The sequence below is a fragment of the Bombina bombina genome, chromosome 6 (genome assembly GCF_027579735.1).
Source record: "Bombina bombina isolate aBomBom1 chromosome 6, aBomBom1.pri, whole genome shotgun sequence".
Classification (NCBI taxonomy): domain Eukaryota; kingdom Metazoa; phylum Chordata; class Amphibia; order Anura; family Bombinatoridae; genus Bombina; species Bombina bombina.
Window position 1 is genome coordinate 93,985,328 of NC_069504.1, and position 23,535 is coordinate 94,008,862.

The window sequence follows — 23,535 nt, forward strand, 5'->3', positions numbered from 1 at the left end:
TTGTGTTGTACTTTAAGAATAACCTACTTTAAAATATTTTAAAAAAAATCTGTAGCTAGAGCCCGAGTTATACTTTATAAATAAGAAAGTGTTACCAAATGATTTGCTCCAGCAGAGGCTCCAAGCACAATGCAGGCAAAACAAACTACAATACATTATTGCACACATTATCCAGAGGGACACTATATGGTCACTATATGTGTAAAGTGTATATGGGAATACATAGAAAATGCATATGGTGGCATAATGTATTACAAAAATGTGTTAATCGAAAAATAAGACTTAAAGGGACATGAAACCAAATTTTTTTCTTTCATAATTCAGATAGAGCATGTGATATTAAGCAACTTTCCAATTTAATTCTATCATCTAATTTGTTTAGTTGTCTTGGTATCCCTTGTTGAAAAGGATACCTAGGTAGGCTCAAGAGCTGCTGATTGGTCGCTGTACATATATGCCTCATGCTTTTGGCTCACCCAATGTATTAACTAGCTTCTTGTATGCTCTGTCTGAATCAAGAAAGGAACATTTTGGATTTCATGTCCCTTTAAGAATATTTAAGGTTGAAAAAAAGCAGTTTTATTGTGTGACTCTGGTGTGGTGAGAAGCTTGCAATTGCTTACAGACAAAAACATGCTTGTGCATTGTTCCTGGAGGTGAGTAATTAAAATGAGCACTAAAAGTCGATGCTACTTGCTAAGGGCTAGATTGCAAGTGGAGCACTATATAAGACTCCAGCTCCAGTTTCGTGCAAACCTGATCGCATATTCTTAAGTGCACTAACCCGATATGAAAATATGAATATTTAACATTCCAATGTTCTTCACATAGAAGTATATCTTCAATTTATTCATAAATACACACACACATATATATATATATATATATATATATATATATATATATATATATATATATATATATATATATATATATATATGTGGATTTTATATATATATATCTGTCATCAATCAAAGAAGGCACTCTCCGTACTGTCCATCAAAATTACTTTAATGAATAAACATTTTCAGGATCTCCCCCATCCCCAGACTCACACATACAAGTTAATTACTTGAAATAAATAGTGTTCCCTTCACCAATACGTCCTGGATGCTGCAGCGTTCTCACATCGCAACTGCACATGCTGTTCAAAAACAAGAAACAACAGTGTCAAAGTTAAAAAGGCTCAGCAGATTGCGATCCAATATCACTGCAAACAAATAAATTCCAATATTAATAAGTGACTGAGGTATATCAGCTTAGTGTGCTACTCAACAGTGTGTGCATCAATATTATCAACCTTTTGTTGATCATGTTATCCTTAATTATGTAGCACATGTTAGCAAATGCACATTCTGCTCAGGGATAGCCCATCTTTCAGCTTCATATAATTTAACCAATTTATAACCATGGCTTCTAAGCCTAATATCTATAATACTATTCTCTACATATGTACAAAGTAGACCGGTTATATTACCTCCCACTAATTAGTCCTACAAGTTGGGAACCTATTAGTTGTGAACCTATTATGATCATACTCCTAGAGCTTGATCTATTGGCCGTCCAGGGTGATTTTTAGGATCTTTGTGAATCTTCAGTAAAGTATAGATGATAGGAGTAATAGGATCTTCAACAGTCATGTAGTTGCACACATTCTCAGAGAGTACATCAGTCTGAACCATCAATTTTAGATATCCATCAATGGTAGATTTAAATTCCATGATGGGATCCTTGGGTAATTTACGGTAGACTGTTTTATTAATTGTCAATTATCAATAAGAAACTGCTCTTGCCAAAGTAACACATTACCTGTTATCAGATAAAGCAAAAGGCCACTACTCCTTACTAATTCTTCTTGACCTATCCTCTGCTTTTGACACAGTCGACCATCCTCTCCTCCTAAAAATACTACATTCATTTGGCATCCATGACACAGCCCTCTCCTAGTTGGCCTCATATCTCTCAAACCGCTCATTTTCCATTTCCTTTAACAACATATCTTGCCTCTCTTAGTTGGAGTACCACAAGGCTCCGTCTTTGGCCCCTTGCTTTTCTCTCTCTATACATTGTCACTTGGAAAACTTATAGCCTCCTTTGGATTCCAGTACCACTTATATGCTGATAATACCCAAATCTATCTTTCCTCTCCTGATATCTCTACCTCTTTACTCAACCAGATTTCCAACTGCCTCTCTGCAATCCTCTTGGATGTTTTCACACTACTTTCAACTCAATCTGTCCAAAACTGAGCTGCTTCTTATTCCCCCCTCTTGGAGACATCCAACACCTGACATTTCTCGGACGGTTGGAAACTCTATTCTCAGCACCTCACCCCAGGTCCACTGTCTTGGGGTCACACTAGACTCAGAGTTCACATTCAACCCACATATAGAAGCACTTACCAAATCCTGCCGTTCACACCTACGCAACATTTCCAGAATAAGTCCCTTCCTTACTCAAATAAATACAAAAATACTTTTTCATTCCCTCATTTTGTCATGCATTGATTATTGCAATATACTCCTAAAAGGCCTTCCAAAACACTGCCTCTCCTCTCTCCAATCTATTATGAATGCTTCTTCTAGACTCATCCACCTAAGTCGCCAATCTACATCAGCTGCTCCACTCTGCCAGTCTCTACATTGGCTCCCCATACACTCCAGAATACAATTTAAAGTATTAACTCTAACTTACAAAGCACTCAACAGTCTAACTCCCAACTATATTTCCTCTCTCATCGTTAAATATTCCCCCTCCCGTCCTCTTCGATCAACCTCTGACCTACGTCTCTCCACTCCTGTTATCTCTATGTCCCACTCCCGCCTTCAAGAAATCGCACGTGCTGCTCCTGTCCTTTTGGAACTCTCTACCCCGCTCCATAAGACTGTCTCCAACCTTGTATAGCTTCAGATGCTCCTTGAACCGATGTGACAAGCTAGCCCCAACCTTATGTCTCTGCACCCTAATTCTATAGACTGTGAGCTCTCCGGTGCAGGGCCCTCTTCCTCCTGTACTAGATTTGCTTAGTTTTGTTATGTTTTGTATTTTATCGCAAATCCTTGTCATTGTATACCCCTAGCATTGTACCCAGTGCTAAGGAATTTGGCGGCGCTACAAATAAATGATAATAATAATAATAATAATAATAATAATAACAACAACAATAATAGTTGCTGAAGTATCTCATCCCTATATTTGTCATAATCCTGGAGTACTAGGACTCCACCCTTATCTGCCACCCTTATGACCAATTTTACATGAACAGTATCAGATATGTATAGAAATATATATTTAATAATAAAAAGTACATTATTAAAGTAACTAAAGTATTACAAATTACACTAACACCCATAAACTACCTATTAACCCCTAAACCGAGGCCCTCCTGCATCACAAATACTATATTAAAGTTATTAACCCCTAATCTGCCGCTCCTGACATCGCTGCTCCTAAAACATTTATTAACTCCTATTCCGCCGCTCCCTGACACCGCCGCCACTATAATAAAGTTATTAACCCCTAATCTGCCACTCCCGACATTGCCGCCACTAATAAAATGTATTAACCCCTATTCTGCCACTCCCCGACACCGCAAACCACAAGTCCCCCCAAAGCAAAATATACTAAATTAAACTATTAACCCCTAATGAAAGCCCCCCACATTGCAATAAACTATTTTAAACTAGTTACCCCTACACCTAACGCCCCCCCCTAACTTTATATTAAAATTACAATTTCCCTTAAATTCCCTTAAATTATAAACTTACCTGTCAAATTAAAAAAACTAAGTTTAAACTAACAATTAAACTAATATAACTATTAAACTAAAATTAATCTACCAATTAAAGAAAACTAAAATACACATTAAAAAAATCCTAACACGGGGGCGTGTCCGTGCAGCGTTCTGAACAGGACGCATTTTCTGTGGGCTCCAACGGATCCTTAATAATCCGCTGATTATTAATATTAAACAGCAAAGAAAAGATCACTTTTACAGAATATTCCACAGTTCTAGCAACTGGGATCCTAAATCGTTCATTCTGGCTGTTTTCATGATATTGGGGACTCAGATCGGAGCAAAGCCTAAGGCGGCGGCCTACTTTTAGGTATACACCTCCCCCCCGGGAAGAGCCGGGTCATCAGTGCGGTCGAAAACCCGACTTACTGAATCTCTTCACTATCTCTTTCTAAATAGATAACAAGGGAGATCATTATCTACACGTCGGGAAACCTACAAACAGAAAGGTTGTGAACAGCGCTATCTGTGTTATCCCTAAAAATGACCTGCATCAAGGAACCGGAGTTCCACTGCTATTCTGCTTCATATGCTGAGAAAATAGAGAGACTCTTTGACAAGCTAATCCAAAAGGCTCCTTACGACTTTTTATTAAGCAGGATATGTCCAAAGTACATAACGAGCAACCCTCGAGACAGTCCTCCCGAAACTGCCAGCCATGAAGGTGTTAAACCTATGACGCACCCGGCATCAAGAGCAGAAGTAAGCAATCATGGAGAATCAGAGAAATTGGCAGATTTTGTATGCACCTCTGACACTACACTTACCAAAACGGAGGGAACCAGTAACGGGAGCCCTGACACTGGAGACCGACACCTGGCACCAACTGATCTCCACATACCGGCATCGGCGGGAACGCAAACCAGGACAGGGCAAACAGATCCATACCGGAGATATGTCGAGCAGCTAGAGGAGAAAGGCAGGGGCTCCCAGATAAATAGCCCCAGTCGGGGCTGCGGAGGGGCTGTACCACAGGCAGTTAGGTGGAAAGCGGAGATATTGAAGCTTCAGCCAGCGGCAGGATCTGCTGCCCCACAAGGTAACTTTGCTCATCTCATTGCCCCTCACAGGCCTCCCCCGGTGAGATTTAGTCCATGCGGCACGGCATGGAGCAAAGCACAAAATACAACATGGTTGGCAATGGAGGGGGATGTATTAAGTCTGCCCCTGCAAAGTGCGGAGAAATGGCCATTGAGGTCACCGATGGATAGGAAATATGACTATACTGAACGTTCCTCCTGCACTAAACTAATATTGGCAAATAAGATCCCCTGGAAGTCTTTTTACATGACTCCCAAAAGGTTCAGGTTCTGCACTCATGATATAATCCCCTTTCACAGAGACGAAGGATAATATATAGACACCCTTATTAGACAGTGAATAAACTGCCCTGTAATATAAAGGTTTTGTTGTAGGCAATTATCAACAGGACTGTTTCAAGTAGATTTAGATGTTAATGTTAATGTTTTCCTGATAATGTTCAGTATTATATTGCCTTGTACCACATAGTTAAAACTGGGGGCAAAACTGTATAATGGCAGCACAGCATGTGATGAATCTTATGTTTTTTTGAGTATGTTTTGCATATGCTACAGATAATATCCGGGAGGTGCTCCTTTTTCAAAGGTTATTAAAACATGTGTTACCTTTTGTGAATATTAGTTACACACAGAAAAGATACCATGCATAGGACATCCAGGGCTACAAACAAAATTAAACCCTGACGTGGCTTTCGGCCGGAGCTGCGGACAGGGAGACAAATAACAAGTTTAACCCTTTATAACCTTGATGCAGCACAGGGCACCCAATATAGATGACAATCCAGGATAAATACCCCATAGCCACTAATTGTCCCCTCACTTTATAGGCAAACAACAACCACACAACAACACATATGCTTTCCCAGCCAGGTATACAAGCAAATCCCTTACAATGTTCAACTGTTTATTTAGTAAATAAGGTTTAATGATAATTAGGTTAACCCCAACACTAGCATATCTGAAGTTCATTTTAATTATGGGACCCAAGAGAGGTCCCCACAGCTGGGGTATAGATAGAGCAATCATTAAGTTTAGTCCACTTGTCCTGTTCAACCAACATCTCATTAGGTCCTCATCTACCTGTTCTAAAGTGTATCTTATAGATTGATAAAAGTCATGACCTGTTGGATAAGTGGACTCACAGCAAAAGCATGTGGTTTCATTATACAATCAGAAAATATGCAACAAACTTTTATTTGTCTATGTGTTATATGATATGTTAATCTTATACGTGCTGTAAAAATATCAATTCTCTTAATAAAGCTCTTTTGAAAAATAAAAAAAAAAAAAAAAAATCCTAACACTGCTATAAAATTATAAAGTATCTAATTACAAAAAATACTAAATAACAAAAAATAACAAACACTAAATTACGAAAAATAACAAACTAAATTATCAAAAATAAAAAGAATTACACCTAATCTAATAGCCCTATAAAAATAAAAAAGCCCACCCAAAATAAAAAACCCTAGCCTACAATGAACTACTAATAGCCCTTAAAAGGGCCTTTTGTGGGGCATTGCCCCAAAGATATCAGCTCTTTTACCTGTAAAAAAACACAAAGACCTCCCCAACCTTAAACCCACCACCTGAAAATGGCATTTGTATGGGCATTGCCCTTAAAAGGGCATTTAGTTTTTTTGCTTCACCTTAAAAGGGCATTTAGCTCTTTTAAGAAAAGCCCAACCCTAAACTAAAAAAACCCCACCCAAAACAGTTTAAAAAATCCTAACACTAACACCCGGATATCCAGTCCACTTACAGTTCCTGAAGTCCGGTCATCCAGGTGGCGAGAGGTCTTCATCCAGATGGCGAGGTCTTTATCCATCCAGGCGGCATCTTCTATCTTCATCCAGGTGGCATCTTCCAAGATGTTATGAATATTACCTTTATCTATAAAAGTATATTATGTGATAGGAGAAATGTGTGTAATTTTTAATGACACACTTACTTATAACTTGCTAAAGATAATAAACAAAACCTGAATCCTTTTGGTTGCTATTAATTATACTGACAACAGAAGAATAACAAAAATTAACTTTATTAAAAGATTTTGATTGGAAAATATTCAGAAGTAATCAAAATATATACAGTGAAATAAGAGAGCAGAGAGAGAGAGCGCCTGATAGTGTAATATCGTCAAGGTCAAACAAGGTATAGGTATAAAAAAATCTCTGCCAAATGGATACTCACAAAGAGCTTGGCACTCGCAAGTAGTGCATGTAGGCGGGCTGACCTTTATACAGTAGTCAGTACACTGAATCTATGGTGGTCGTATCAGAGATCTGTAGTGATAGAAACAGAGAACACAGAGGACCAATGGTGCAATATCGTCTGGAAACGAAATGGACACAGCATAGGATACAGCAAGGTGTATACTCACAATGGAGTTGGCACTCCCAAGTAGTGCATTAAGACAGGCTGACCTTCATACAGCAGTCAGCGCGCTGATGGTTAATAGCTGTAGTTGGTAGCTGTAGCTGTTATCGATCTGGGCTTGTCCTCTGCTCACCGAAGTGTGTATTGAATATTCAGCTATGGCTGGGCTGTTTAGCTGTAGAAAGTGGATCTTTCAGGTATGCTGTGAATACACCCAAAATATGCACCTGCGGCACGTCACAGGCCTCAGGAGACACGGTGCATATCAAATAATAAGCTACTAAAAATGAGTGACTGAAAAATATTTGTAAAGGAAAATATATTTAAAATAAGGAAGTCAGCGAACAAACTGTTGAGTAAAAGTAATAAAAGGGGTTTTTATTTAAGAGCTATAACAACGCGTTTCTCGGCCGATAAAAGCTCACTGGCCGTTTCATCAGGTAAGTGTATACTTTTACTCAACAGTTTGTTCGCTGACTTCCTTATTTTAAATATATTTTCCTTTACAAATATTTTTCAGTCACTCATTTTTAGTAGCTTATTATTTGATATGCACCGTGTCTCCTGAGGCCTGTGACGTGCCGCAGGTGCATATTTTGGGTGTATTCACAGCATACCTGAAAGATCCACTTTCTACAGCTAAACAGCCCAGCCATAGCTGAATATTCAATACACACTTCGGTGAGCAGAGGACAAGCCCAGATCGATAACAGCTACAGCTACCAACTACAGCTATTAACCATCAGCGCGCTGACTGCTGTATGAAGGTCAGCCTGTCTTAATGCACTACTTGGGAGTGCCAACTCCATTGTGAGTATACACCTTGCTGTATCCTATGCTGTGTCCATTTCGTTTCCAGACGATATTGCACCATTGGTCCTCTGTGTTCTCTGTTTCTATCACTACAGATCCTCTGATACGACCACCATAGATTCAGTGTACTGACTACTGTATAAAGGTCAGCCCGCCTACATGCACTACTTGCGAGTGCCAAGCTCTTTGTGAGTATCCATTTGGCAGAGATTTTTTTATACCTATACCTTGTTTGACCTTGACGATATTACACTATCAGGCGCTCTCTCTCTCTGCTCTCTTTTTTCCAGTTCTACCGACTTACCACCGGTTTGGAGTGGAGCAGCCTCCCAGAATTATTGATTTCACCAATTGATTTCACCAATTGCATCTATCTATCAATGACTCTGCACTATATGTGAAATCGTTTGTATTGTTTTTATTTTTTTTATTTTTGATTTTATTCCACCTAATTTTATTTTATCTATTTTCAATAGAAATAACATTGTATCACTTGACTTATATCGTTCATTTTTTAGAAGTTGAAGTTTTTGTGAAACACACGTCATTGTTTATGTAAAGTCACTTATCTACTTTTTCTGAACTATACAGTTCCTTAGGTACACTCTTGTAAAAAGGACATCCTATATACTTTTTTGAACGATTTTTTATACTATTTTGCACCATTCACCCCACATATATATTTTTTTGCACACAACAGTATATCAATATAGCGCACCCTATTGTATGATTTTATATCGTACATTTTTTTCTTATACAGTGAAATAACCTATAATCCTATAATAATCAATTAAAGGAGTTACAGAAGGAAAACAGAATTAACGCAGAAACTAAACTATAAAGATAATTAAATCATATTTTCGAAATAACACAAAAATTGGCTTAATAATAAGAACTTAATATTTGATTATAAACCCTTTAAGGTAATTGCAGAGAATCAGGTAAATTAATAATCATGACAAACCGTCAGATAATAATTTATCACAATTCCTGATTCACCCAGTGTTATTGTCGACTAATAAGACCAGGTGGTAGGAATTATCAAAAGAAAAACACAAAGCTATAAAACAATTAATGAATTTACCTGATTAAATAAATAAATAATAAATGTAAGGTGTAAATCTTAATGATATTAACATTTAAGGTGACTTAATTTCATACATCACCAAAGTAAATAAATTCCCCCTTTTCAAACAGGAATCAAGCTGTCAGGTCGTAGGTCTGTCCAAGTAGGCTTAACTAGCTTTAGCAGTTATAATCCAATAATCTCGGACCTCTGTAGTTGATTAGCAAATTACCAACTCCATATATGATGTGACCAGTTCCAAAATACAGGAAAAACGACCCCCTCCCATTGGGCTAGACCTTATATATTACCATTCTTTATTCTAGGAGGAGTAATTAATTATAATATTTTAATAATTAATTAACATAAAATTAATTAGATAAAATCGTATTGTTCTATCAGTAGATGGCTACTGCATATAGGGTAAAAATTCAAGAAAAATACTTATTTTATTTATGTTTACCCCAACATTCCTATACTACAATCAAGGTTATAAATTGCACTTATTTACAGAAATAAGCGACTAGCTTGGGCTAAAATTCAATGTTATAATAGATGAGCCATGGGTAGGCTTAAATAAGCCGGATGTCTTCAGGATGGACCCGCTACGCGCCTCCGGGATCAAGATAGAAGATGCCACCTGGATGAAGATTGAAGAGGCTGCCTGGAAAGTGTGCACGAGCATGCATGGGGAAGCGTGCAGGAACACGCCAAAACACTGCTGCTTTGTATGAGGTATGGAGCTCAATGCAGCCATATCGCCTGCACAATGCAGCGCTATGGGGGGGTTAAATAACGCAACTTTTGTTGCGTTCTTTACTTTCCCTATAGCACTCAAAACTTGAAATCTAGCTGATTGTGAGTTAACACAAATCGCAGTAGTTGGATAATAAAGGAATTATATTCCTGATTGTTATTTGCATTTGTAGATAGAAAATATTGCATCGCTTCAATACCATCTGAATGGCGTATACTGGTGTACAATGATTCCACGTCCATGATTACAAACCAGGTGGTATCAGACAGCTGTAAGTTTCTTAATACCTGTAATACTTCCATGGTATTAAGTATATATGATGGTAAAGTTGTCAGATACCCCCTTAATCTCAGGTCTATATATTTGATCGCTGCTTCAGTCAGATTTTCATTCCCAAACATTATGGGTCTGCCAGGAGGATTAGTTTGTTTTTTGTGTATCTTTGGTATAAAATATATAGTGGCCATTTTTGGGTTTGTTTGAGTAAGGAATTGCTTTTTTGTTTTGGTAATAATAGTGTTCTGCCATGCATTGTTTATTAGTTTGTTATACAGTTCAGTGTATGAGGTACATGGATTAAAAATCAAACTGCTACCCAAAGCTCCACCAAGGGACATTATTCTAAGGTGCCATAACTTCAAAGACAAAGAAAAACTACTGAATGCAGCAAGAAAAAAAGCACCAATTTACAAAGACGGAGATACAATACAAATCTTTGCAGATCTCAGCCGGCTAACTCTCACTAGAAGGCGGGATGTCAAGTTCTTAACTGCTCACTTACAAGACCACCAAATCCCATATCGTTGGGGTTCCCTTTCGCACTCAGGAGTAACAAAAGACAACAAGGAAATCACCTACAAAGACCTAGAAGATCTCAACTCCTTTTTCACACAACTGAACATTCCACTACCGAAGCATATACCCCAAACTGCAGATCAAGAGGAAGGTGAACCAACATCTGATCGGTACCCTCCAAAGCTACAGAGACAAAAATGGAACACAGTACCCAAGAAGCGTAAAATTGACCCCAACACCTCCAGCCCGACGCTGAACACCCCCACAAACCCACCTTGAAGTCTAACCCCCACTATCTGGAACTTTAACTACCTAACTAACCCCACTTCTACTCCTAGAAGAGACTACGACTTCCCAGCGAGTAGTATATTTTGACTCTTAGATGCAGGTTTATAGACAACCCAATGTTTCAGCATAATGAGACCCAAGAATAATCCCCCTGCACACCCTTTTTTCCCCCTAGGGGATTTATACCACTATAGTCAGAATCCCCATAATTAGAAGGAATCCCACCTTAATGTAATTCTAGCACTAGCCCTATTTTGAGGAACGGTAGTGACCCTAGTCTGCTACCACTTTCCCCCCATCCTGTTTTAGATTTAAGTCCGAACCTAGATTTAGACTTGAATTTATATTTAATGTTATTTACTGTAATCTTAATTTTGTTATGTTACATTTCTCAATGCATGTTTTTGTATTTCAGATTCTCTGCAAAATCCGGATCGATACACTGGCTCACACTCTACTCATCTCATGTTCACAGTAAGCACTACAACTCTACAAAGACCTCCTCAGTACACTGCACCTCCAAGAAGCACATAATCTCCCCATATGGTAAGACAAACCTGGAAACCTTAATAGCAGATGCTCACACAAACATTACTCATGATCCCTAGATCTCTCACAATAATATCCCAAAACGCTAAAGGTTTGAATTCACCTACAAAAAGGTCAGTCGCAATACATTGGTTCGCCAAACAAAGAGGCTCCATCATATTTCTACAGGAGACTCATTTCCCCCGAGCAAACGAACCCAAATACTCGAACAAACACTTCCCTCTCAGTTTTTTTAATTCCCACGAAAGGAAAATAAATGGAGTAGGAATCCTCCTCCACTCATCCCTACCCTTTCAATTGTTCCATAACATATCAGACAAAGAAGGGAGGATATTAATCTTAGTAAGCCTACTTTACAATAGACCAATCACTTTAGTTAATGTATACGCTCCCAATACAAATAAGAGCAGATTTTTCAATACTCTCAACCGCATGATACATGAATCACGTAAAGGCACAATAGTACTGGGTGGAGACCTAAACGTTACCTTAGACCCTCTACTTGACTCTACCTCCTTAAACACAAACAACACATCACGTCCCCCTAATGCTACTTACTCATGCCTTAAACAACTGGGACTCATAGACACTTGGAAACTACAACACTCTACACAACGCGGGTATTCCTTTTACTCACATCCTTGGTCCATGTACTCAAGGTTAGACTATCTATTTCTAGACCAATCTAGCCTATCCCTATTATCCAATACTGACATATTATCAACAGCATGGTCAGATCACTCTATGGTGACCTTGGATTTAAACTGGCCCGACACTCCGCTTTACCCATACACATGGCGACTTGACCCTTACCTCCTACACCACCCACCAACAGCCCAAAAAGTCAAGACAGCACTAACAGAATACTTTAACCTAAATGCTAACCTAGAAACTCACCCGATGTTCGTATGGGAAGCACATAAAGCAGTAATACGCGGAGAATGTATAAAACACAAAGCATACATCACAAAACAATACAACACTCAGCTAAACGCTCTTACCAACAGTCTCAATGACCTAGAAACTCGACACAAGCAATCCCCCTCAGACAGAACTCTTCTAACAATGCTGACAGCTACACGAAAGGAACTTAATGCACTACTGTACACTGAAACCCAAAGAAAAATGTTAAACCTGCGAAAGAAATACTACTATGAAGGGAACCGCCCAGGCAAAATCCTTGCTAATACCCTAAAAGATAAGAATACCCTTACACATATTCACAAGCTCAGAACTAAACAAGGAGACTATGTAGTTGACAGCAAGGAGATAGCAGCCCACTTTCGTAGCTTCTACCAGCAATTATACAACCTGACAAAAACTACTTCACTCGACCACATACAAAATATGAAAGCGTACATAACTTCAGCAGATTTAAACAAATTATCACAAACCCAGGTAAACGACCTAGAAGCAGATATAACATTAACAGAAATAGTGAAAGCTATTCGGAGCCTTCCAACAGGCAAGAGTCCAGGACCTGACGGATTAACCAATCAATACTACAAAACACATTGTCCTATTTTAGCCCCACATTTACTAAATCTTTTTAAATCCTTAGATGAAGGCACACAACTCTCTATAGAATCTCTAACAGCCCATATATCTGTAATTCTGAAACCAGAAAAACCACAAGAGGACCCAGGTAGCTATCGGCCTATATCGCTACTAAACACAGATCTTAAGATTTTAGGGAAAATCATAGCGAACCGTATAAACTCCATTCTTAACGATATAGTCCACACAGATCAAGTAGGATTTGTCCCTGGCCGAGAAGCCAGGGACAATACTATCAGAGCCTTAACCCTCATAGAATATGCTAAGACCCATAAAATAGAATCCGTAATGATAGCCATCGACGCCGAGAAGGCATTTGATCGAACAGATTGGCAGTTCCTTCTAGAAACGCTTAAAAACATTGGATTTGGCCCAAAAATAATTAACAGAATATTTAATCTATATTCCCACCCAAATGCAAAAATAAAAGCTAATGGTATACTGTCAGACACTTTCCCCATACACAATGGCACGCGCCTGGGCTGCCCCCTATCCCCGATCTTATTCATTTTAACGATGGAGGTCCTCACTTCTCATGTTCGTAAAAACCAAAACATTAAAGGAATATCGTTACAACCAATCCTATAAAATCGCAGCATTTGCTGATGACTTATTATTCTCAGTTACCTCACCCCTAACAACTATCCCAGAACTCTTAACAGAATTAGACAGATACGGGCGATATTCAAACTTTCTAGTTAACAAACAAAAGTCAGAGATCTTGAATGTTAGTCTATCAGAAGCTAAATTTCAATCATTAGCGAAGATAAGCCCATTAAAATTAAGAAAGGATTCAATAAAATACTTAGGAATTCACCTTGCCCCCAAACAAACAACACTCTTTGATAAAAATTACGTAACTTTATTAAACAATACTCAACAAGACCTTCAGACATGGGCAAGTAAACCTCTCTCATGGTGGGGTCGAATCCAATTCCTAAAAATGACCACACTCCCTAGGATTACATATATACTACAGACATTACCTATGCACTTACCCCGTTGGTACCTGAACCGTCTTCAAAACAGCCTTAATTCCTTTGTATGGGGGAAAACTAAGCCTAGAGTTAACAGAGATACGATGTATAGGTCAACTACTGATGGAGGGTTAGGGCTACCAAAAATTGAAGAGTACTACCTAGCGGTCACATTACAAAGAATACTTGATTGGCACGGGAAACAGGAATGTAGGGCACGAGTAGCATTAGATTCTCACATACTCAGAGCTCCATTGGTACATGCGTTATGTTGGGTACCTAGCAAATTAAGACCACCCCAATGTAGACGCCTAGAAATTCCCAAACACTTATTTCAGACCTGGGACCAAATTACATCCTCCAGACCATACATTTCGACTTCCAGATCTCCCCTTTTTCCGATCGTTCTAAACACAGAGATGGTGGGTGGTCTTGACAAAGGATTTCAGAGGCTTACTGAGTGGGACTATACCATCCCTTTACTAAATTTCACGGAAGCAGGCAAACTACTAGAAAGAGACAAATTAACCAACATAGCACAAGGCAAATACAACAATTGGCTAAAATACGCACAATTACATCACTTCGTTCATACCTCCCCATTCAAAGCGGACTTACTAAGAACACCCACCACATTCGAAACATTGTGCCATGGAGGGATTATACCAAGGGGAACACTTTCGCTCTCCCGTAAAATATTAATCAAGAACACTAGAGACTCCCTACCTCCATATTCAGCTAAATGGAACACAGATATAGGTAGTCACATACCAGATGACAACTGGGCCAACATATTTAAATTAATCAAAAAATCCTCAACCTCACCAGTAATATTAGAGCTTAACTACAAGATTATAATGAGGTGGTATTTAACCCCGTCAAAGCTAAGTAGTATTTACCCAAACCTATCAGACAAATGCTGGCGTTGCGGCAAGAGACATGGTAGCCTACTTCACATGTGGTGGCGATGCCCCAAAGTGCGCCCCCTATGGAAGGCGGTAGAGCAACACTTCAGGCAAAGTCTTTCAACTGAATTTATACTAAGCCCACAAATAGCATTACTCAATGATCTCCCCAATTTACCATGTCGCTTGCGACTTTTAATGCTCCAAATAGGCCTTAACAGCGCGAGGAAATTAATAGCCCGTAATTGGAAGAAACATCTAACCATAACTAAAGCAATGTGGCTTGAAGAAGTAGATGAACAATTCACACTAGAACAATACGGTTACCTGTGCCGTAACAAAGTAAATACCCTGCTAGATGCCAAATTTCTCTGGCAAGAATCCCTACATACAGCAATTACCTCACATACCCCTAGGAATGCCACTCCTCCCCCCTAGGGAATTATACTAACTATCACCAAACAGAAAGGATGTAAATCTTCTTCATGAAATGAACAGATCATGCTACACTTCGATAAACATTTAATCCAAGAGCCAGTGACGATCCGGATAAAGACATGCAGACGTATGTTAATATATTTATTCTATTGAATAGTTTGTTTGTTTATCTGTTTACTTGTTATTTAACCCACATGGACTAACTGATTACAATTTATAAAGCAACAACGACACTCATGAACATATAGCTCTAATTAGCAATATTTGACACTGTAAAATCATTTCCATGCTGATATTTGTTGTTATGAATATTTAAATTTTCAATAAAAAGAAAAAAAAATAAAAAAAATCAAACTGCTTATAACAGTCAGGATTAGTAAATTGTTTTAATGCTTCGGTTACGTACTTGTCTTTGGGCCACAGCACCACATTACCGCCCTTATCTAGCGGTTTGATGATTGTATCTGACCACAGTTTGATATCTTTTAATGCTTTATTTTTGGATATTGTTAGATTGTATTGTCCTCTTTGCAATGGTAGTTTATCTATTTGGTTACAATGTTACAGAATATTGTTACCTCAGTTGAGATAGATGGAGAGGGAGCATAGGCAGATTTTGGTTTAAAATTAGTTTTCCAGAGGGGTTGTTCTATAATGTTAGATTGAGTCTCATCTTGAATATTGCCATTATCTAAATCCTCCATAACTTTCAAAGTAACCTGATCCTCTTCAGCCCATATATTATCTCCCTTGTCTGAGTAAAAATTTTTTAACCAGTAGTTTTCTACAAAATAGGTGTACATCTTTTACCATTTCAAATTTATTAAGAGTGTTTGTTGGGCAGCAAGTTAAAATTTAGATAGGACACTTTTGTGTTCTTCACTTCAAAAGGGGCTCACTTCTCTTTTTCTGGTTAATTGTCTGACAGGTCCTGTTTGTTTATATTTGTTCCTCCTGGTGGTATTTATAGTTTGAGGAGTGGTCTGTGGTATTTGATTGATGGCCATCGCCATTTGAGTTCTATGACCTATTCCTGTTTGTGTTCTTTGGCCTAATGCTAAAAAATGAGTTATACTAGTTTGAATAGAGGGGACAGGGATATTTGTGTTAGTGTGTTTTAGTGGATCTATTTATTGTGCTGTGTTGGTGCTGATGGACTCACTATCTGAAAATTCAGATTCCCTTATAGTTCTAGTATACACTTATTCACTAATTTCAATTGGCATAAAGACATTCTTTTTGTGGTGCTGCCTCTAGTTGCAACTCATATTTAATGGTGAGTACATATTTTTTGTCTTTCTTCCCCACTAATGGATGCTAGGTAAAAATAAAAATAATATATTGTAAGCACTCATAGCAATTTATAATTAGGCACCTATTTAACAAAAGTCTGCCGGACCTGATCTAACAGTGAGGATCAGGTCCGACAGACCTCGCTGAATGCGGAGAGCAATACGCTCTCCGTATTCAGCATTGCTCCAGCAGCTCTTGTGAGCTGCTGGTACAACGCCGCCCCCTGCAGATTTGCAGCCAATCAGCCGCCAGCAGGGGGGTGTCAATCAACCCGATCGTACTTGATCGGGTTGAATTGCAGCAATGTCTGTCCGCCTGCTCAGAGCAGGCGGACAGGTTATGGAGCAGCGGTCTTTAGATAAATGGGCCCCTTATAATCAACCATTAAAATGAACATCCAAAAAGTTATAGCATTTAAACAGCAAAAAAAAAAAATCCAGGAGCTAAATATAATATATCATGTCCTTAGGGGATTCCTAGCTCTGAGCTTGTGTGATGTTACCATAAATGTCACGCTAGAAGCTGTCTTGTATACTCTGCTCTATATTGTTGTATACCGTACAGTACAGAAAAGAAAGCTTTCTTGTTCTCCCCTTTCTCTTGTCTTTCTCATTTTTGCCCTTTCTCTCTTTGTCCCCCTTTCTCTAATCTCCTTTTTCCACTTTCTCCTCTCTTTTTTTCCCCTTCTCTATCTCTCGCTCTCTCTTTCCCCTTTCTTCTCACTCCTTTCCCCTTTCTCTCTTCTCTCCCCTTCCTCCTCTCCCCTTTCTCTCTTCTCTCTCCTTTTTCTCATCTCTTTCTCTCCTTTTACCCTTTATACTCTCTTCTTTCCCCTTCTCCACTCTCTCCTCTTTCTCTCATTTACCCTTTTTCTCCTCTCTCTCTCTTCTCTCTCATCTCTCTCCTTTTTTCCCCTTATTTCCCTTTCTCTCCCCTTTCCCATATTTCTCCTCTCCCCTTTTTCTCCCTCTCTCTCCCCTTTCTCTGCCCTTTCTCCTATCTATCTATCTATCTAATCTATCTATCTATCTAGCTATCTTTTAAACCTCTTTTCTCCCCTCCCTCCTAACCTTTCTCCTGTCTCTCTCCCACCTCTATCCTTTCTTTTTCTTCTCTCTCTCTTCTCTCTCTCATTTTTCCTCTCTCCCCTTTCTCTTCTCTCTTCTAACACACTCTCTTTTCATTTTCTCTCTCTTTTCTCAACTCTTTTTTTTTTTACTTGCTATAATTACAATAAGCTTTGTCCTGTATTTTATTTATGGGGGGGGGGCAGAAAATATTTCTGCACCCAGGCAGCAATTACCCTTGGCACATCCTTAGTTATGAGCCTAATCTGTGATGTGCTATTATTAATATATATGCATATTAAAAGAAACTTGATAATGGAATAGTTAAATGCTTTAGTGTGGTAGACTATTGTCCATTGGTAACTTTGTGTTTAAAGAGACATTATAATAGAAAAATTATATGCTCTAATTTGTTACAGCATGTTGTTTTAACAATAAGCAATGCTTTTTGTTTAACCACTGCAAAGGGATTAAACACCACCCAGGAACCGCACAGTACTGCTTGTCCAAAGCAGACATTGCCCTGAACCTATGAGCAATGGTGATTACCAGCATTGCTGATTGGCTGATCATCGGTTTTCTGTCCGGACAAGCAGTGCTTTGGGTTTAATCCCTTTGCAATAGCATTACAGGGTTGTTAATATTAAACTTACATGGTCCAATGAGTTACATCTTGTCATTTCTTTTCAGTATAATCGTTCTTTAACCTCCATGACACAGCTTAAAGAGACATGAAACATTTTCAGATTGTAATATAAAGTATTTGAAAAACAAAAAGCAAATGTATCAAAATCATGTTTGTTTTTTTTTGTTGCACTGGGGCCCTAAGTTTTCTAGTTACACCTATGCTACAAAACTAAGGTGTATTGTGAAAAGCACAAGCGTTAAACATCATTTTGACAAATACTTTACACTTTCCCCCTCTTGCAGATTTCCATTCTCTAACCCTTTCACCAGCACACAAAGCACTTTTTTCTACGAATAAGAAATAGAAAATAATGTATTGTCTTTCGTTTGGATCGCACTGCTAAAACTTGATATGTTTAGTAAGCAAAATAAGCATTGTTTTTCTAACAATTAAGAATCACAACAGTCTACTTAACATCAAGAGAGCACCACACATCTCGCCAATAAAAAATGTAATAGAGAGAAACATAGCAACTATAGAATAAACATTACAGAGCCAAGTGTATATATTTCCTTATTGGTCACTATCAATAATTATGTACATAGTACACTTATCTGTTTACTTAAGATCAGTTATAAAAGCTGTGTTACACAGAAGATGATCTTCTTTATCCAGAGACAAAATAATTATCAAGAACTCAACCTTTGAATCTTGTATAAAGGGGCAACAATATGATTTCGACAAAGAAAATATCTCAACTAATTATCTTTTTTTCAGGTACGTTTCAATCGCTTGTGATATTCTATACATGAAGTTAATATCAATGTAAACTTTAAGATGCCCTGAATATTAAACAATGCATATTAACAGTTAATGCAAATTAAGTAATACAATTTACTCTGATCATTTTGCAAATTATAAAGTATAAGGAATTGCCTATCAAAAAAGGTGTTAAAAATACTTATATACAATTACCACCTCTTCTGAAAGACAATTTAGAGTGTTTACTACTACTGAAAATGTTTTTTTCCATTTTTAATAATATTTTGAAACTTGCTACAATTATGATTATTATTTACAGTGGTAGCCATTACATTGACTATCATAAAATGTGGTAAAGAACATACAAAAATAAAGAAAAAATATATATTTTTTTCTGCTATGATTAAGCATTCAATTATAAGCTTCTTTCTAATTTATTTATATTATTTCATGTGCTTTGTTCTATTGGTATAATTTGTTGAAGGAGCAACAATGAAATACTGGGAGATAGCTGAGCACATTGGGTGAGCCAAAGATAAGAGGCATATACTGTATGTGCAGGCATTATTCAGCAGCTAGCTCACAGTAGTGCATTGTTCCTCCTAAGTCTACCTAGGTATACTTTTCAATGAAGGATACCAAAAGAATGAAGCAAATTAGATAATAGAAGTAAATTAGGAAAATGATTAAAATGGCATGTTCTGACTGAATCATTAAAGTTTATTTTTTATAATTTATTGCCCTAGAAGGCAACTTTTGTTGTAAAAATCATGTGACAGGAAACAATAGTAGTAAAAAGGGATAAGAAACCCATTTCTCCAACATAGGTGTGTCCGGTCCACGGCGTCATCCTTACTTGTGGGATATTCTCTTCCCCAACAGGAAATGGCAAAGAGCCCAGCAAAGCTGGTCACATGATCCCTCCTAGGCTCCGCCTACCCCAGTCATTCTCTTTGCCGTTGTACAGGCAACATCTCCACGGAGATGGCTTAGAGTTTTTTAGTGTTTAACTGTAGTTTTTCATTATTCAATCAAGAGTTTGTTATTTTCAAATAGTGCTGGTACGTACTATTTACTCAGAAACAGAAAAGAGATGAAGAATTCTGTTTGTATGAGGAAAATGATTTTAGCAACCGTAACTAAAATCCATGGCTGTTCCACACAGGACTGTTGAGAGCTATTAACTTCAGTTGGGGGAACAGTTTGCAGTCCTTTGCTGCTTGAGGTATGACACATTCTAACAAGACGATGTAATGCTGGAAGCTGTCATTTTCCCTATGGGATCCGGTAAGCCATGTTTATTACGATTGTAAATAAGGGCTTCACAAGGGCTTATTTAGACTGTAGACCTTTTTTTGGGGCTAAATCGATTGATATTAACACTTATTTAGCCTTGAGGAATCATTTATTCTGGGTATTTTGATATAATAATATCGGCAGGCACTGTTTTAGACACCTTATTCTTTAGGGGCTTTCCCTAATCATAGTCAGAGCCTCATTTTCGCGCCGGTATGGCGCACTTGTTTTTGAGGACAGCATGGCATGCAGCTGCATGTGTGTGGAGCTCTGATACATAGAAAAGTCTTTCTGAAGGCATCATTTGGTATCGTATTCCCCCTTTGGGCTTGGTTGGGTCTCAGCAAAGCAGATTCCAGGGACTGTAAAGGGGTTAAATATAAAAACGGCTCCGGTTCCGTTATTTTAAGGGTTAAAGCTTCCAAATTTGGTGTGCAATACTTTTAAGGCTTTAAGACACTGTGGTGAAATTTTGGTGAATTTGAACAATTCCTTCATACTTTTTCGCAATTGCAGTAATAAAGTGTGTTTAGTTTAAAATTTAAAGTGACAGTAACGGTTTTATTTTAAAACGTTTTTTTGTGCTTTGTTATCAAGTTTATGCCTGTTTAACATGTCTGAACTACCAGATAGATTGTGTTCTGACTGTGGGGAAACCAAGGTTCCTTCTCATTTAACTATATGTATTTTATGTCATAAAAAAATTTAGTAAAAATGATGCCCAAGATGATTCCTCAAGCGAGGGGAGTAAGCATGGTACTGCATCATCCCCTCCTTCGTCTACACCAGTCTTGCCCATACAGGAGGCCCCTAGTACATCTAGTGCGCCAATACTCCTTACTATGCAACATTTAACGGCTGTAATGGATAATTCTATCAAAAAACATTTTAGCCAATATGCCCACTTATCAGCGAAAGCGCGACTGCTCTGTTTTAGAAAATTCTGTAGAGCATGAGAACGCTGATGATATTATTTCTGAAGGGCCCCTACACCAGTCTGAGGGGGCCAGGGTGGTTTTGTCTGAGGGAGAAATTTCAGATTCAGGAAACATTTCTCAACAAGCTGAACCTGATGTGATTACTTTTAAATTTAAGTTGGAACATCTCCGCGCTCTGCTTAAGGAGGTGTTATCCCAATTTGGATGATTGTGATTATCTGGTCATTCCAGAACCACTATGTAAAATGGAAAAGTTCTTAGAGGCCCCGGGGCCCCCCGAAGCTTTTCCTATATCCAAGCGGGTGGCGTTCATTGTTAGTAAAGAATGGGACAGGCCCGGTATACCTTTAGTACCTCCCCCCATATTTATAAAATTGTTTTCCTATAGTCGACCCCAGAAAGGACTGATGGCAGACAGTCCCCAAGGTCGAGGGGGCGGTTTTCTACTCTACACAAGCGCGCCCACTATACCCATAGAAGATAGTTGTGCTTTCCAAGATCCTATGGATAAAAAATTAGAAGGTCTGCTAAAGATGTTTGTTCAGCAAGGTTCCCTTCTACAACCAATTGCATGCATTGTCCCTGTCCACTGCAGCCGCGTGTTTCTAGTTTGATGAGCTAGGAAAGGCGATTATTAGTAATTCTTCTTCTTATGAGGAGATTATGGACAGAATTCGTGCTCTTAAATTGGCTAATTCTTTCACCCTAGACGCCACCTTGCAATTGGCTAGGTTAGCGGCGAAAAAATTCTGGGTTGGCTATTGTGGCGCAGAGCGCTTTGGTTAAAATCTTGGGCAGCGGATGCGTCTTCCAAGAACAAATTGCTTGACATTCCTTTCAAGGGGAAAACACTCTTTGGCCCTGACTTGAAAGAGATTATCTCTGATATCACTGGGGGCAAGGGCCACGCCCTTCCTCAGGATAGGTCTTTTCAAGACCAAAAATAAACCTAAGTTTCGTCCCTTTCGCAGAAACGGATCAGCCCAAGGGCTACGTCCTCTAAGCAGGAAGGTAATACTTCTCAAGCCAATCCAGCCTGGAGACCTATGCAAGGCTGGAACAAAGGAAAGCAGGCCAGGAAACCTGCCACTGCTACCAAGACAGCATGAAATGCGGGCCCCCGATCCGGGACCGGATCTGGTGGGGGGCAGACTCTCTCTCTTCGCTCAGGCTTGGGCAAGAGATGTTCTGGATCCTTGGGCACTAGGAATAGTCTCCCAAGGTTATTCTCTGGAGTTCAAGGGGCTTCCTCCAAGGGGGAGGTTCCACAGGCCTCAGTTGTCTTCAGACCACATAAGAAGACAGGCATTCTTACATTGGGTAGAAGACCTGCTAAAAATGGGAGTGATTCATCCTGTTCCATTAGGAGAACAAGGGATGGGGTTCTACTCCAATCTGTTCATAGTTCCCAAAAAAGGAGGGAACGTTCAGACCAATCTTAGATCTCAAGATCTTGAACAAGTTTCTCTAGGTTCCATCGTTCAAGATGGAAACCATTCGAACACTTCTTCCTTCCATCCAGGAAGGTCAATTCATGACCAAGGTGGATTTCAAGGATGCGTATCTACATATTCCTATCCACAAGGAACATCATCGGTTCCTAAGGATTGCATTCCTGGACAAGCATTTCCAGTTCGTGGCGTTTTCTTTCGGATTAGCCACTGCTCCTAGGATTTTCTCATAGGTACTAGGGTCCCTTCTGGCGGTGCTAAGACCAAGGGGCATTGCTGTAGTACCTTACTTGGACGACATTCTGATTCGAGCGTCGTCCCTTCCTCAAGTAAAGGCTCACACGGACATTGTCCTGGCCTTTCTCAGATCTCACGGATGGAAAGTGAACGTGGAAAAGAGTTCTCTATCTCCGTCAACGAGGGTTCCCTTCTTGGGAACTATAATAGACTCCTTTGAAATGAGGATTTTTCTGACAGAAGCCAGAAAAACAAAACTTCTAGACTCTTGTCGGATACTTCATTCCGTTCCTCTTCCTTCCATAGCGCAGTGCATGGAAGTGATAGGTTTGATGGTAGCGGCAATGGACATAGTTCCTTTTGTGCGCATTCATCTAAGACCATTACAACTGTTCATGCTCAGTCAGTGGAATGGGGACTATTCAGACTTGTCTCCGAAGATACAAGTAAATCAGAGGACCAGAGACTCATTCCGTTGGTGGCTGTCCCTGGACAACCTGTCA

At 38.9% G+C, this 23,535-nt stretch overlaps 1 long non-coding RNA gene across 2 annotated transcripts in view; it reads right to left on the minus strand.

Moving 5' to 3' along the window:
• Window positions 1-990: 990 nt before the first annotated feature.
• The window catches only part of LOC128662653 (uncharacterized), a 330,873-nt gene continuing 308,328 nt past the window's right edge, over window positions 991-23,535 (minus strand). The window contains exon 5 of one of the 2 annotated variants that reach the window (XR_008402801.1): window positions 991-1,144. This is a non-coding gene — a long non-coding RNA (uncharacterized LOC128662653). Of the gene's footprint in view, window positions 1,145-18,379; window positions 18,441-23,535 lie in introns of those variants that run through there. The other variant, XR_008402800.1, reaches the window with a different exon arrangement.